The 14689-nt window shown below is 36.2% G+C and overlaps 5 non-coding genes across 5 annotated transcripts; all 5 read right to left on the minus strand.

The window, feature by feature from the left end:
- Positions 1-2571: 2571 nt before the first annotated feature.
- On the minus strand, positions 2572-2654 carry Trnal-uaa (transfer RNA leucine (anticodon UAA)). The gene has a single exon. It is a non-coding gene; the product is annotated as a tRNA-Leu (tRNA).
- A 2071-nt stretch (positions 2655-4725) lies between these two features.
- Positions 4726-4808, minus strand: Trnal-uaa (transfer RNA leucine (anticodon UAA)). The gene has a single exon. It is a non-coding gene; the product is annotated as a tRNA-Leu (tRNA).
- A 2956-nt stretch (positions 4809-7764) lies between these two features.
- On the minus strand, positions 7765-7847 carry Trnal-uaa (transfer RNA leucine (anticodon UAA)). Its single transcript has one exon. It is a non-coding gene; the product is annotated as a tRNA-Leu (tRNA).
- A 1213-nt stretch (positions 7848-9060) lies between these two features.
- On the minus strand, positions 9061-9143 carry Trnal-uaa (transfer RNA leucine (anticodon UAA)). Its single transcript has one exon. It is a non-coding gene; the product is annotated as a tRNA-Leu (tRNA).
- Positions 9144-9568: 425 nt separating this feature from the next.
- Positions 9569-9651, minus strand: Trnal-uaa (transfer RNA leucine (anticodon UAA)). The gene has a single exon. It is a non-coding gene; the product is annotated as a tRNA-Leu (tRNA).
- Between the last annotated feature and the right edge of the window lie 5038 nt (positions 9652-14689).

Genomic DNA, 14689 nt, shown 5'->3' on the forward strand with positions numbered 1-14689 from the left:
GTTATTGCCCCTGCAACTCATTCTTGATTAAGGTTGTTTTCTTCACAACTGTTGTTGGGATTTGAATGAAACTTCTTGGGGAATAATCATTACCAGTATTGCCTAGCTTTTTATATATTATGGGGTTTACAGTGAATTACTATGTATTTTCATTGAGTTACAACCCTTAAATTGCAAAGATCGGATCAGTAACAAGCCTAGTTACGAATATAGAAGTTATACATTTGAATGATTTTTAGCTCATTTCAGCTGACTTTCACATTTCTTGAAAAGTTTTGGTACATGGGACCATTGGTCATGCAAGGAAATGTCATTTCATAAGTAAGCTGGCTTTTTCGTTCTTAAAATGTTTTGTTAAAATGATGTTAAAAGAATATTGTTGTGACCTTGCCTTCTGCAGGCAGTTTCTAGTAATCATAGAGAACAAGGTAGCTGTTTGCCAATCTTCAAAAATTACATCTTGTAGTTTGTGTGAAGATCATTATGTTATTTTTCCTGCAAGTTAATCAAAATGGAAATGGATCATTGAAATTGTCCACAGTTACTCAACAGATATACATGTGATGAAATGGCATTTGAATATTGAGAGTAAGATTTTCCTTTTCAATAGTATATCCAGCAAGGTGACTAGGAACCGATACATATAGAAGCGAGACCTCGTCTTAAAACTTTTACATTCTCGTCATCCAACTATGACACCCGACCATTTAGACGAAGTATGGTCAAGTAATGCTTTAAAGTAGTAAAAGGTTGTTAAATAAAGCTCTACAACTTTATTTCGATGGAATCCGTGTAATAATTTAAAAGTACTGATATTTGGACAACAAATGATATCACAAAATGTAAACGTTTCTGCACAAATAGTGTTTAACATTCGGCAGGTTAAAAAGGTACTAGTAATATGCCTCCGAAATAAAGAAAAGTCAAACATAGTAGACCAAAATATACCATTTTCGATGCTCAGGAAAGCCACCTTCATTCGGGTACAAAACCGAGACATTCATCGACATTAAACCGATACATCATTCGTCATCCAACCATTTCTCGTGTAACCTAGTACCGCCCCTATTGGCCTTGACACAGGATATAGACTAGCTCATAACAATGATTCATAAAAATGTAAAAAAGATATTTCATTGTCTATGAGCTAGTCTACTGTTGACCCGCAGCGTTCATTTTTTGTACGACAGTTTTGAAAAATTCACGTCCGGAGCATAACTTTATAACCATTAAAGGTATTGACTTTGAACTTGGCATATGTCTATGAGACGACTTGAATTGGCATATTTCGTGTCCGGAGCGTAACCATTTGATGTATTGACTTCAAACTTGGCATGTAGGTAGGTTGCAATGAGACATTATGCAGAGCACATGAACCGGGTCTGTAGGTCAAAGGTCGAGGTCACAGATTGAGCTCAAATATCAAATCTGTTCGTCAAATTACGTGGCCGGATCATAACTTACTAACCATTCAAGGTGTTGACTTCAAACTTTGGATGTAGGTAGGTGGTGATTGGACGATGTGCAGAGTGCATGAACCAGGGTGGTAGGTCAAAGCTCAATGTCAAACATGCCCATCATAGTTCATGTCCAGAGCATAACTTAAAATGTTAAAGGGAAACTTGGAATTTAGGCAGTTGGTGATGAAACGATGTGAAGACTGCAACAATGAACATTACACCCACGCCCCCATTAATTCCCGATCCACACACACGCACGAACAACTCCCACAATTTTTCTTTTGGCTTTTCTTTAAATTTTGTTTCCGTCCTTTGCACCGCTTGGCGAAGCTCTCGTTGAAGTAAGTTCTAAAAACTTTGATGCAATTTTTTCGTCCGAGGTAAGAAACTTTTTTATTTTTACTTGCTTTTTTCTTGTGTGAATATTTCAGTGCGGTAGACTACAGAGTAACAAGGGTGGCATTAAAATGTTCTATAAATTTTGGTAAAACGGTACGGATGGGTTTCAGATCCACGTGGCACGGTTACTACTGACGTGTTTTCGCGGGCGAAATCGCGGCAGAATGAAAACTAATGACCGCTTTCAACGAGTGTCTTATGTTCCGCTCGTACTGGTGATTTTAATACAGGTACAACGTCTTGCCGCGGGGGTACAACGTCTTGCCGCCCCCGGAAAAATGAAATACCTTGTATTTTTTTTCGGTTTTGAAGCTTCTGGCATAATGTAGGACTTTGACTAAAATGATCTTTCTTTAAAACTGAACTTTGGTCTTATTATGAACATTAGAACAAGACTTTAGTGTTTTTGTTTCTAAAACTCTTAAAAATGCCAAATCAAAAACGGAAAAAAACACATGCTCGAGTCTGGAATTGAAGCTGGGCCTTCGCGGCAGTAAACATTTTCCTGCCGTCTTGACCAGTACACCAGAACGGACGTGAAAAATAAAGCTTTTTAATTAAGGCAGTTCTCCCCCGGTACACATATAAGACATAAAGCAGTAACTTTCCGATAATTTTTATCTAAAAGATTTTTTTTTGTAGTACGATCTGGAGGTCAGTACCAAGATAGTTTTATTTTCAGCAGAATTGTGTCCTGACATGATAAAAGACATAGTACGGGTGGGGTTCGAACCCACGCGGACATTCGTCCATTGGAACTTAAGTCCAACGCCTTAACCACTCGGCCACCGTACTTGATGACATCCGAAAAGAACGTAATATCAACTGCATATAAATGTAAACAAATTAAAAATGCCCGCTTTATCAAGAGTATAAAATCGAGTTTCTCTTCTAATCAGGACTTACTATTACCTAAATATAGTTTATGATTAATTTAAACTGAAATTTTTATAAGTTTAAATCGTTTGAAAATTTATGTTGTCAATATGTTATATAATAATACTTTATTACAAATATCAGGGATATAAATAGATATACATTATTCATGTATACATCATTCTTGCTAATATTATACAAAATACATGAATGATATCAGTACAAAAGTATACATGAATGATATCAGTACAAAAGTATATCTAAATAGCGCAAATTGATTAAAATTAGGCCAGACAAACGTTGATCTATGATTAGCGTCCTTTAATCAGGTACTGAACAAATCTAATCATGATTTCATTTACGGCAGTGGTGGCAAATAAAACGTAATTACTCTATCCATTTTTATTAATGACAACTGCTACAATACCAGAGTTCATACTGGTCGTCGACTTAGTAAAACATAATGCATAAATAACTGAAGTTAATCAAGTACGAATATTATTCAGTTTTTACACCTGGTGTTTTATTCGGGATTTCATTAGTCGAAACCAAAATTACCCTTAGCCCCACCCCCTCACGCCCCTCCCCTCTCCCGTCCTCCCTACGTAATCCTTGCCCTAACTCTAACACCGCCCGTCATCAACACAAGACCCCAAGGTATAATATGTAAGTTTACTTAATATTGCTTTGTGTACAAACAATATACGACTTCAGTGACCTAGATAATAGATAAATGTTTATACATACATTTTGTATTATAAATATAAATGATATCAAGATTTATCTAATGAACAATATATTGCTAATAAAATTTTAATACCTATTTGATACCTATTATGTATTACAATAATGCTAAAATATCTCCACCGTGACGTGTGATTAACGGCACTGGGGTTGGATGACTTTCCTGATTTAATTGTGGAATATATATAGTCCTTTCCATTGGTCTAGATATAGTCACATGATCAATGATAAAAAGTCGTATTGACTTAAAAGCGGAGCCCAAAGCACGTATTGACCTCCAGCTAAGATGTCATCACGGTTTGACGTCAATGCGACGTCGTATACAATTTACTACGAAAAATGACCAAAGGCTGCAGATATTTGTATTTAACCTTTATACATATAAGTAGGCTGGATTTATTAATAAAACAGTTGTTGCCTTTTAGGTTCGGTCGACATGTGGATTTATCGAACTGATAAAAGCGATATCGTCCTCCGGCCGCGCCCACGGTCGATATCAACATATCGACCTCACCAAAAAGGCAATAATTGTACAGTATTTACATTGCAGGTGGGTATCCCTATAGAACCACCTATCTTTTGGCATCGGTTATACACAAAGATGGGCTATTATGTACATTTTAGCTGTTTCACATTAGTTTTTTTTTAGCTCATCTGATTTTTTGAGAAAAAAAAATGATGAGTTATTGTCATCACTTGGTCGGCGTCGGCGTCGGCGTTGTCTGGTTAAGTTTTATGTTTAAGTTAGCTTTTCTCCTTAACTATCAAAGGTATTGCTTTGAAACTTGGAACACTTGTTCACCATCAATAGCTGACCCTGTACAGCAAGAAGCATAACTCCATCCTGCTTTTTGCAAGAATTATGGCCCCTTTTGGACTTAGAAAATATCAGATTTCTTGGTTAAGTTTTATGTTTAGGTCAACGTTTCTCCTAAACTATCAAAGCTATGGCTTTGAAACTTGCAACACTTGTTCACCGTCATAAGCTGACCCTTTACATCAAGAAACGTAACTCCATCCTGCTTTTTTCAAGAATTATGGCCCCTTTTGGACTTAGAAAATATCAGATTTCTTGGTTAAGTTTTATGTTTAGGTCAGCTTTTCTCCTAAACTATTCAAGCTATTGCTTTGAAACTTGCAACAGTTGTTCACCATCATAAGGACATTTTTTCTATTATACAAAAAAATCAGATGAGCGTCAGCACCCGCAAGGCGGTGCTCTTGTTTTCTATTTTGATAAAAGATTTAGTACGGGTGGGGTTCGAACCCACGCGGACATTCGTCCATTGGAACTTAAGTCCAACGCCTTAACCACTCGGCCACCGTACTATTCTATGTATACAATGCATGTGATAATACGTAAAAATGAAGTGAATTACACAATCAGGTTTATTGCCATAAATTGCGAAGATATTTGGACATATCACCTTAGATTAGATTAGATGCTTTTTTCTGAGTCTTTTCCAAAATGGACAACCTAAACAGTTTCAACGCACAACCTAAACAGTTTCAGCGCACGTGAACAACATCTCTGTCTGTCTCTCTCCCTGTTTCTCACTTTCAGTAACGATAAAATTTGGGTGCCATTAAAAATAACGAGTGTTTCAAACTTATTGACATACAATTTCTGCAAGATATTGTGATAAATTAACAAATATATCCGGACGAGAGTGAACTGTCGAAAATGAAGAAAACAAACATTCTTCTTGCTTCTTTGCCAATTTCTAATACATGTAGATATTTTTCACTCGGTATATTTTTCAGTGTCATAGATACAGCCTTAGATAGATATAATTTTTTTCACTGTCATAGACACAACCTATGCCAAACTTGGTGGAAATGAATATGTTCAAAAAAAAAAAAATAAACACCAAATGTGGGTGAGCAACTTTAAAAAAGGAGTAGATGAAAAATCGATATTAACGCAGGAAGCATTAACCGTGCGCTTTGAGGACTGCAGTATGTCACATCTATATCGGAGTGAGGACGTCTGACGAAAAGCGGAGAGCATCTTATGACGCTGTGTTATGAGGACTTGGTAGATATTCTTTATGCGAAGATGTTTAAATGTTCACAAAGAATATCGTTTACTAGCGGTGACTTTCATGAAAATTTAAATTTACATACCCTTAACAAGGAGTAGTTCAATATCATATGTATTTTTTCTCTTAGGGAAATGACGACCAAGTGGAAAATGAAATTCTCTTTTTATTTGATTGCAATGCTTCATTGTACAAGTAAGTGATTGATTATGTAATAGCTTTGCATTGCTATCACCAAAAGAAAAATTAATGTAGCTAATGACATGTGAATCATTGATGTAATAAATTAAACTGTTTCCGTAATAAATTAAACTGTTTCCGTATTTTGTACATGACTATTTCAAAACTCGTAGGTGAATTTTTTGTAAAAATATACCGGTCCTCACATGTGCAATTTGATACTATGTAAACTTATAAAAGTTACTTCATTTTTAACTAGAGCTGTCTGAGGAGAACAACGCTTGACTTTTCAACAGCGTTTTCAGCTGAATATAAAAGTCGAGAAAGGGGCACCGTTTTGTAAAAATGCAAAACATTGTTATAGAACCAGTACAATGCATATCAGCTCAGCAAAGTGGACAAATATGTGAAGTTTCAATCCATTCCCAGCTACCAGCTTACATACAAAAACTTAACAAAAATTTCTAAACTGAAAAACGCAAAATGTATGAAAACTGGACAAAGCCTGTCAGGTTATCACACTGAACAAGTGTGTGAAGTTCCAATCCATTCTCATGAGTGAGTACTGAGATACCTGCTTGCATACAAAAACTTAACCAAAACTAATTGCAAAACAAGTCGAAAAAGGGTACATGTATATGCTTTTTTTTTTTTTTTTTTTTTTTTTTTTTTTTTTTTTTAAGCGAAACAAAATAATGGAGCGTGTGCAGTGTAAGTCAGTTTATCGCAGTGAATAAGTGTTTGAAGTTTTCAATCATTTCCCACAAGCAGTTTCTGAAAAAAAAAAAAACAATCGGGACACCGACACCCATTTTAGCATAAAACTGCTGTTCCTGTCATTTTTGTGTGTGTGTGTGTGGGGGGGGGGGGGGGGGGGGTAACGGGAGAGAAAACGTGTGTTAATAGAGAGTCTCGCGCTCACGTGTTGTTCGGACACTTTTTTTATACGTGAACGCGAGAATCTCTCTGTTAACATACGTTTTCTCTCCTGTTAACTCGCGTTTTCTCTCCTGTTAAAACACCCCCGACAAGTGACAAGAACAGCAGTTTTATATTAGAATGGCCGTAGGTACAGCGTCATGTGTCAGAGTCAGTCTGTCCTCATTGGTGTCAATGTTCATTTTGTGTAAATCAGTCATTGTTTGTGCCGTGCACTTGACCTTTGTCGTCGTCGGTACTGTCGTCGTTAAGCATTCTCCTTCGCCGTCGGTATTGCATACCATACATAGCAGTCGTTGCTATGTTTATGTAGACGTCGGGATGACTGTCGGTGGCAGTTTAATCAGTATTTTCAGTTTCGAAATTGTCCTGAATGTGATACCACGGTTCATATCGCCGTCGATTGAAACTGCCGGCATATAATAGAAATGGAAAGAGCAATGTCAACCTTAATTTGAGCGGGCTTTCAACGACTGATGATATGACTACGAAGTGTGAAACTAAATGTAATTGGTCAATCGTTTTTTTTTTTTCGTTTTTTTTTGTGTGTTGTTGTTGTTGTTGTTTTTTTTTTGTTGTTTTTTTTTTTTTGTTTTTTTGCTTAGACTCAATAAATTTAATCACTGCCTAAAACTAGCATTAAAATAATGCGACTGATTGGATAAGATCGCTAATTTTCCAAGGCCCTGCTCCTCGCCACTGTGGGTTCGAACCCTGTTAGCGATGATTTGTGCAGAAGCCAACCGTTGATTTGCGCAAGATGAGGCCTTGTTTCAAGACACCCGTCCATATCTGAAATACTGTACAGACGGGGCACCTCTGGTCTTTACCATTTAGAGCCGGTACGTTGCATTTGTGTTACCCAAGAAAACTGATTTATACTCTCTGAGGGTATCGAAGGGAATTCCGTGTGTTCGTTCAGAACAACTTTCCGTCATGTATGCTCACAGAAAAAGATACATAATATGGGTGGGGTTCGAACGGAGAGTGTTTCTTGCCAGCGGAAATAATGTGCTAATGGGACACCCTGGTCTTCATCATTTAGAGCGGAAAGTAGTATTCGTGTCACTTAACAAAACCAATACTCTGAGTGTATCGTAAGTAAAGTTTAATAAAAGGTTAACTAGTACGGGTGGGGTTCGAACCCACGCGGACATTCGTCCATTGGAACTTAAGTCCAACGCCTTAACCACTCGGCCACCGTACTTGATGAATTTCGGGTAGAACGTAATATCAAATGGTTATAAATGCAAACAAATTAAAATTGCCCAAGACTGCGTCATTCATGATATCAAATTGAATTTCTCCTTATTAGATAGTACATTTTTATCAAGCCTGAATATGTCAAATTTAGGATTTACTATTACCTAATCAGGACTTATAAATTCCTAATTAGGAGAACATATCGCTTAATTAGCACTAAGTATGTCCTAGTTGGCAGAGAATAGGGTGTATTCATCCGTCGTCATCATTTGATGCCCCTATTCTAATTATTCGTGTCACCAGCTGCAATGTTACGTCGCCGTTGGTCGTCACCGGTTTCAATGTTTAAATTACCATAAAACTGACGCGACTGACTGGGTAAGACCGTAAAATATCAAATTTCCTACCCCTCACCACTCCCGTCCATCCCTGAAATACTGTCCGGATGGGACATTTCTGGTCTTCATCGTTTAGAGCGGAAAGTAGCATTTGTGCATTCCAGCAAAACTGACCAGTACTCTCCCAGAGTACCGAAGGTACACGGTATAAAGAAATAATAAAAAGGATATCTGGTACGGGTGGGGTTCAAACATACGCGGACATTCGTCCATTGGAACTTAAGTCCAACGCCTTAACCACAGGACCACCGTACTTGATGACATTCCAAAGGAACGTATGCTATCAAATCAGGATTTAGGACTTACTATCACCTAATCAGGACTTAGTAATTCATAATTAAGAGAACATATCACCTAATTAGTACAAATTATCTCCTAGTAAGAACTTTGCTACTTCTTTCCAGAGAAATGGATCTTTTTATCCGTCGTCATCACTTGATGCACCTATTCTAATCATTCTTGTCAACAGATGCAATGTTGCCGCCGGGGCTGCCGTCGTCATTACAGCGTCAATAAACTAGTTGGTTGCCAACGGTTCCAATGTTTAAATACCATAAAAATGACGCGACTGACTGGATAAGATCGCTAAATTTCCAATTTCCTGTCCTTCGCAACTGTGGGTTCAAACCCTGTTCTTGTTGTCTTACGAAGAAGCCATCAAGTTGGTTTTCGGAAGGGGAGTGGTTTTTGCCAGCGGAAATAATGTGCTGACGGGGCATCCTGGTCTTTATCATTTTGAGCGGAAAGTAGTATTCGTGTCACTTATAACAAAACTTATACTCTGAGTGTATCGTAGGTAATGTTTAATAATAAGTTAATTAGTACGGGTGGGGTTCGAACCCACGCGGACATTCGTCCATTGGAACTTAAGTCCAACGCCTTAACCACTCGGCCACCGTACTAGTTGACATACCGAAAAATCGTTTGCTATCAAATCAGGATTTAGAACTTAGTATAACCTAATCAGGACTCAGTTATACATATTGCCTTATTCTAAGTATCTCCTAGTTAGAACTTTGCTACGCAGAGAAATGGATCTATTCATCCACCGTCACCTTCTAATTATTCGTGCCATCAGTTTTAAATCACAATAAAAATGACGCTGCCGCTAAATTTCCAAATTCCTGCACCTCTCCACTGTGGGTTCAACCCCTGTTCTTGTTGTCTTACAAAGAAGCCATCAAGTTGGTTTTCGGAAATGGAGTGGCTCTTGCCAGCGGAAATAATGTGCTGATGGGGCACCCTGGTCTTCATCATTTTGAGCGGAAAGTAGTATTCGTGTCAGACTCCGAGTGTATCGTAAAGTAATGTTTAATAAAAAATTTATTAGTACGGGTGGGGTTCGAACCCACGCGGACATTCGTCCATTGGAACTTAAGTCCAACGCCTTAACCACTCGGCCACCGTACTATGCGATAAATTTTGAGGAGTAAAATTGTACGACTTTATGTATTTGAACTAGAAACATTGCGAAATGCAGTAAGAAATAAAGGGAAATAGCTAGTGCATAGTATTTGAAATTTACTTCCATGAGTTACCTTTTATAAAGTGGCTATAATGTCAGGCTCTTACATGTCTTAACGAGGTCCTTAAAAAGCATAGAATGCAACCAAGCAAAATACTGAGATGGAGGTTTCAATTACTTTACGGTCGATTTTAAATACTGATCTAATACGGATTGGGATTTTCAAAGATAATCATTTGAATAGTGGCAGTGTTCGTGACAGTATATTTTGAGCAATATAACCATTTTCTCGTATAGAGAGTCCTATGTAACTTTATCCTGGAAAGTGTGTGCTTCAACAGCTCGATACTTTGTACTAGTATTCATTAATAATTGTATCTAAGATTTTAAAGCGTTTAATATCTATTTCGCAGATTTTCCCTTGAATTACTTCGATACAACAATAGATAACAAAATAAATAATGCTAGACTTAGAACATTGAAAAATCGGAGTTCTCTGAATTGCTCTATCCAATACACTTCATGGCACAACATTTTTAAATCAACAGTAACATTAGATATATAGTTATGTTTCAAACTATTGGGCCACTGAAACACTGTGCCATTCTATGATATATTTAATTGTGCAACTGCCAAGACCCGCGCAGTTAGGGCAACTGCAGCTGAACTCTTACTTTATCCCAACTGCTACAATGTGAACAAATCGCATATTCGAACCGTGTGCAAAAAGCTGTTATTATCATTATTTTAATATTTATTTACTTGTTATTTAATATCCTCTTCAATATGAAGATTGCATATAAATACTTACACATAAGGATATAGTACGTTAATGTTTAATTTAATGCATGAATTCTACATCCGTATTTAAACAGGTTTTTCGGCGAACGCCGTCTAAATTCGTTTTCGTTACCTATGCCACGTGACTTCAGTTTGCAAATCAAACTACTTGATGACGCATTATAGATAATTTATCAAAATGGAAGATTTATGCAACACTGCCTGATTGGACGAGAGTGTCAATTCCTTTCACTCTGTTGATTGTGCTACGCTGAGTGAAAAGTAGACAAAGCGTTTATCCTAAATGACGCTGTTCACAGTTTTAAAGCTAACTTTGGCTCAGTATATTTAGCAAGAATATTGATATATTTCAAAATGATAAGTAAGTTTAATAAATATGATAAAAACCTGTTCAAATACCAACATATATCAAATTAAAGAAAGAGCTGAATACGGTCTGCGTATCACATGAATAAGGGTGTGATAAGAGTCTTTTATGTAGAGAAGTGCTTTTCAAAAGATTTTCCTTGTTACAATTGTCGTCTGTATATGAAAAGGTTTCTTGCTTTTGTGACTTATTCAGATTGCATATTTAAATGAGTACTTGTTTGCTTTGATATATTTGTTATAAATTATTTAACTGATTTATTATATATGAATATTTTTCTTTAGTATTGTATGCAAATATTGAACTCAGTTGAAATCTGTTTTATTATATATATGCTATATAATGACTGAATCTCATTGCACTGAAATGAAGGTACGCTGCATACAGTTTATCTCTGTGATATGACTACGGTCAAACTTTGCTTTGTGATATGACTGCGGTCAAACTTTGCTTATGAAACAGAAATATTGAAATAATTACAATTGTATGTTTTGCTTGACCTTCACTTTTTTATAGGTGTGACGTCATTGTCCAAAAATTCATGAATAGCGAATATGCATTTGTTAAAGTGGGATCAGTTGGCCTATTTTAGAAATAAATAAAAATAATAAATAAAAAAATCCTTTGATTTTTTTGTCATGTATTCTAATCAAACTTGATTTGTAGCATCTTTATTAGGCCCGCAGCCAACTTTGTTCAGCTGGGACATTTGACCCCTTTTAGGGGCTGCTAGAGCTAAAACTAGAAATGCCTTTATACAGCGTCTCATGAACAGCTTGGTGGATCTTTGTCATATTTGATCTGGAGCATCATTATAGGGTCCTCTTCCAAATTTATTTATATAGGAACTTGGGCATTATTAGGGACCACTTGGCTAAAAGTAGATATGCCTTTCTTCGCATTAACCACTAAAATGTAATGGATTTTTATCAAACTCGATGTGTAACAATATCGTAAGGTCTCCTGCTATTTTGTTACAAATGGGGATAGGGACCAATTTAGCTAAAAATATAAACAAGTTTAATGACCTCTTCTCATGAACCACTTCATGAATCTTCATTAAACTACTGCTGTAATTATTCGTCTAAGGATAAGCGAAACAAAATTGCAACCCTACGAAACCTTTGCGAAAAATTAAAAGAGAACCATTTAAATTGTTAAAGTGCGGTGTTTAGTTTTGCAATTTGAAAAATGTTAGATGAAAGATGAATGTTAGATGAAAAATTCATAAACTTCTTTCCTTATTACAATTCGCCGACCATCATTTTTAAAGATATTTCTTGTTGATAAATGTATCTACCAAAAAATTGCAAATATTTAAATTTTTCTCAGACATGCGAAACGTAACTTTTTTTCTAGTCTGCATAAATTGTTAAATGGTATCCAGATTGGATATAGATTGAAAGATTTAATTGCAACCAATAAAAAGTCAGTATCACGCCAAGATTGTTATATTTAGCGGTGTTTTTCTTTTGTTGTTGTTGTTGTTGTTTTTTTCTTACTCGAGACAGCGGCTGATCATTTTTGCTCTCCTACTACCAATAAAACGCATGTCATTTAAAAACTTGAACTGCAGAGTGAGACGGGTATCCTGTTTTTGTGCAAACAAATTTTCCGACATGCCCAAAGTGAGTTCAGTGGATATGCATAATGTTATGTTGGTATGTTTGTAGAAAACGAGCGCTCAGTCGTGGCCGTAGAAACTTGCATGCACAATAGATTTGTTGGATATAACGACGCACCGACACAAATTTAGATGTATGGGATTTTTTTTTAGGGGGATAATGTTTTTATTTCATAAGACATATAAATAATTACAGACAAGCTCTATGGCTTTTCAATGACTACACTAACATTTTAACAAGGAACTACATGTACTCATTATTCAGTATAATATATATGTAACTATACAGATTCAATACCCCCTTTTATATGGTGCAGAAGAGAGCTAAACGAGAAAAAATATAAATATTGTATATACAGTGCAAACAATAAAGAATGCTACAGATTTTCACATTACTGTAAAAGGTTGATAGGTTTTTTGGTAACTATTTAAAAAATATATATATTGGTTTTATGTCCACTACACAATATCCAGTACTATTTACTTTGATGTATGTATGGAAACTTTCTAGTTTTGATGGTGGAAGAAGACCCTAGGTGCCTCTCCGTGCATTATTAACAGACTATAAGACAGGTAAGATTACATTTTGTTAAAGTCTAAGTATCAGACGAGCTGTAATAACTTCGAAATAATGTACAAATGGTTACCAAAAACAAGCAAAATTTCTCGTCGCTTTCTTTTTTTCTTTTCATTTCCCACCATTTTAGCTCTGCTTTCAACAGTTGGGTAATAAGCAAATTGCTCGAGGCTTGAATTGTTCGACAAACCTGCAGACCTACTAAACTTCATGCCCTCTTTACCTACCTTAATAGAACATCACTTCTTCCAACACCTATTTTCATGAAAGTTCTATCATAAGTTAAAGTAACGATAAAAATAAAGAGGGAGCTGAATAGTTCCTTGTAAAATGCCGGTCAGTTGTGGTTTGCTACCCTAAAATGGCGCACAATAAACCCCCTACTTTTGGTTTCGATCTGCAAAACTTGTATGTGAAGTGTATAAACATATCTCATCTCATTTACATATCTCAGTCATTATGTATTCCAGCAGTAAAAAGGTGTGATTAATGCACTTGTTCTACACGAATTTTCGCACACAAAAAAAATGGGGAAATAAGGATCTGTTTACTACTGACTTCTTCCGACTACTCAAACGAAGCAACTCAAATAACAAGACAAAACGTACGGAAGTCGCAATATTCAATTGAAAATACACCTAAGAATGTGTCTATGTAGGTGGATCTTGAAAGCGAACTTGAAGAAATTATGTGAGAATTAAGTTTTTCTTCGGATAGGCTGCTTCCAGTAGCCCAGGAGAGTATAAAAGACCAAAGTTTTATCTTTATCCTAGCTGACCATTGCATATTATCGCTAAATTTTAGAAAAGGGGTCTGCGCCAATGTAATGTTCATTTCAATAACGAGGACGGTATCCGCTGGATTGACAGAAACAACGAGGATGGTACCATGGTACATCGTCAGAGGTAACTTATTTTCTACACACTGTCTTCGAAAAAATCTATCTAATTTTACTGTGCTTCAAGTTTTTGTGAAATGAGAGCAATGGCTAATACACAGAATGACTGCTTTTCATTTTCCTAACAAAAAATTCCTAATATAATCCGAAATAATACCATTAATGGTGAAAATATATACCATCGCCTTAAAATACCTTCATTTTCGCGACAAAAAACGTATTTTTTTCACAGTTATTCAGATTATATGAGATAGATATTTGACATGGATATAGTTAAGGTATGATCTTACACATTTAATACTAAAACTTTTCAAATCTTCAGTAAAATACGGAATAATTACGTGTTATAGGTGTGAATTTCCTGTTCACCAACATGTACATTAATCAAACGAGGGCGGTATCGCTCACACGAGTAGGTACCCGAATAACCAGTGTGTATTTCATCACGGGCGGCCACCTAGGTAGAACCACCGACCTTTCGTAAGCCAGCTGGATAGTTTCCTCACATGATATACACAATATAATCTCTGTTTGACAGAGTATCGCAACTTGGAGTTTGTGGCAAAATGATTCCCCTGAAGTGGTGCTCTAAATCTAAAACATCCAATTGGCTACACTTTTGAATATTTATACTTTGTTTAGCAATACATGCATTTTGTCTTCTTTTAAGGTAGTTCTGCACGTTTGATAAACCGGAAGAGACCCAGATAGCAGAC

This window comes from Mercenaria mercenaria, chromosome 19 (genome assembly GCF_021730395.1).
Source record: "Mercenaria mercenaria strain notata chromosome 19, MADL_Memer_1, whole genome shotgun sequence".
NCBI lineage: Eukaryota > Metazoa > Mollusca > Bivalvia > Venerida > Veneridae > Mercenaria > Mercenaria mercenaria.